Genomic DNA, 2,677 nt, shown 5'->3' with positions numbered 1-2,677 from the left:
GGCAGTTCTAACGCACTGGTTCTCACCCCCGCCCCCCACCCGGTAGCCTCGCCGGGGAGGCCTGTCCCCAGTTCTGGCCTCACCCCGTGTTGATGCACGCAGGCCTTGGTATGTTTTGAAATGCTCCCCAAGTTTTTCAAATGCGCAGAAGGGGTGAGGACCAGTGGTCTCAGGACGTGAATCAGGAAGGAGGGGACAGCATCGGTGAGGCCCCCCCAAATGGGAGTGGCAAGCAGGGACGCTTGCAAGGAGGGACCTTCTGGGGACACATAGAGACCGGGCCACCAGACATTCAGAAATACTAGTAACTGCCAATATGCCCAGCCCAAGCCCTGTGCCAGGCAGCGCTCAGGGTAAAGGTGCCCGGTTGCCTGGCTGAAGGGCCAGGTCCTGCCCTCTCTGTGGCTGCCCGCAGCTCTGGTCTGGGCTTGGCATCAGCTTTCCCGTGGCCGTAAAATGATTGCTAGGTTCAGTCTGTATTTTCGCTCGTGGAAACGAGAAAAAAAATCTTGGTTGCCGAAGTCTGTACATCTAGTGTCGTTCATTCGAATTATGCGAGGCTCACAGACATTTCGATAAGTGAACTTCGCAGAGAATTCTTCCTTCACCAAAACTGGCAGCTGCCGAGGACTCCGGGGGAGAAGAGTGAATGGTCGACCCCAACGCCTCATCCCCACCCCAAGGATTTGGATCCTAGGTTGTACCCAGGAATCGACATTTCAAATTCCCTGGTGATTCTGATGCTCCTGGTGGTTCTGATGCCCCAAATGCTCACGAACCAAAAGTCAGGCCCGGTGTCTAGTTGGCTTTACTTCTCCCTAAAAAAAGTGGCAGATGGCCTAGGCTACACTGTAAAGTAGAAGCACGTTCCCTGCCCTCCCAACCCCCAGCCCGAGCCCTAAATTCCAGTCCTGCCTCGGACAGTGCTGGGTGGCCAGAGCTGACGCAGAGCGAGCATCTTGGGACTTCTTATCTGGGAAATAAGATCAGACAGAGTTCTCTCCAACTCTGTCCTGTTATGACTCTATCTGAATCTCTGAGAGTCAAATTCCTTGTTATTCAGTGAGGGGAAGGATATTTTTGAAGGAATGGGGACCGATCCTCAGAGAGGAGTCATTCTGTTTTTAGTATCTCTTCCTGATTCCGCTAAGGACTTTGGGGAGACCTTCTATCCGGCTCGCTCATCTCCCTTCCCTTCCAGTCACAGGGGTGCCCCGTGGCCCACGTGCCTTTCACACCAACTCCCAGAAACTCTACTGAACTCTGCTGCCCTTCCTTTCCCCAGAAGCCCCCGAATCGCAGTTTTGAAAGCTGGCTGCCTATTGGCATCACTGGGATGCTTGTCTGAAATATTGATACTTAGGCCCTCACCCCAGACAACCAAATCAAAATCTTGGGAGAGGCTTAGGCACCTGCATTTTTAATGCTCCCCCCAGATGACCACAAGAAGGAAGTCAGACCCAGCTCCCCAGAGCTGGCCCGAAAGCCGGGTGTCTGGGTCTCTAGGTACCTCTTTACCCAAGTAAAGGAGGCGAAAGCGTGGAGTCGAACCCGCGGTGCTGCCAGGCCCGCATGCCAGCATCTTAGATGCACCAGATCGATAGGAACAGGACCCAGCATCAAATAAGCTCTAGCAGCAAAACGAAAAAGCCAGGCCAGCTGGCGCCACCACACCCCCGCCAGCTGGCCGGAGCCAAGTCCCCCGAGATTCAGTTTTCGCCTTTGCAAAGTAGAGCCAGCACTTCCCTCTGACCTTGCAGGGGCGTTAGGTGGATCCCATGGGGTAACATGTGAACCGGCTTTGCAAACTATCAAGTGCTACATAAAGTGCGTGGGTTTTAGCACCTTCCGTACGGAAGAAGTTCACATAGTCAACAGCAATGATGTCAGTTCTTTCCCAAATTAACACACGGATTCGGTGCAAATGCCCATCTCAATCCAAATCCCAGCAGGCGTTTTTACGGAAATCAACACGCCGATTCTCAAATTTGCGTTTCTCAAACTCAGAGGACCTCGAATAGGCCAAACGATTCTGAAACAGGCACACACTTGGAGGACTCGCGTCCCCAGCTGTGAAGCAACGGTCCTCAAGACAGTGCGACGTCAGCGTAAAGGCAGGAAAAGGCACGATAAAATAGAGCAGCGAACCCCAAAATACATAGACGGCCGTATACGTGGCCATTCGATTTTTGGCAACATCGCCAAGGCTGTCTAATGGAGAAAGAAAAACCTTTCGACAAATGACGCTGGCGCCACTGGGTAGACGTTGTCATATTATTATACCTTTACCTCATACCATTTACAAACGTTAACTCGAAATGGAACATCGATGTAAATAAAAGACCTGGAAAAATGAGAAGAAAACACAGGAGAAAAATCTTAGCGACCTTAGGCTAGGCAATGATTCGATAAACAGGCCACAGAAAGCAAAATGTTAATAAATTATATTTCAGCGAAAATTTAAAACTGCTCTTTCCAAAGACAGTGCTAAAAAATTAAGAAGCGAGCCACAGGCCGGGAGGGAGTAGTATTTCTAAAACACGTATTCGACAGAGGGCTTATAAAGAACGCACACAGCTAAACGAAAAGAAAACGAACAACCCAACTTTTTTTTTTTTTTTAAATGGGCAAAAGATGTAAAATGCACTTACCAGTGAAGATATGTATGTGGCAAATG

Source organism: Pteropus alecto, unplaced genomic scaffold, assembly GCF_000325575.1.
Source record: "Pteropus alecto unplaced genomic scaffold, ASM32557v1 scaffold80, whole genome shotgun sequence".
Taxonomy (NCBI): Eukaryota; Metazoa; Chordata; class Mammalia; order Chiroptera; family Pteropodidae; genus Pteropus; species Pteropus alecto.
This window is presented reverse-complemented; position numbering follows the sequence as displayed.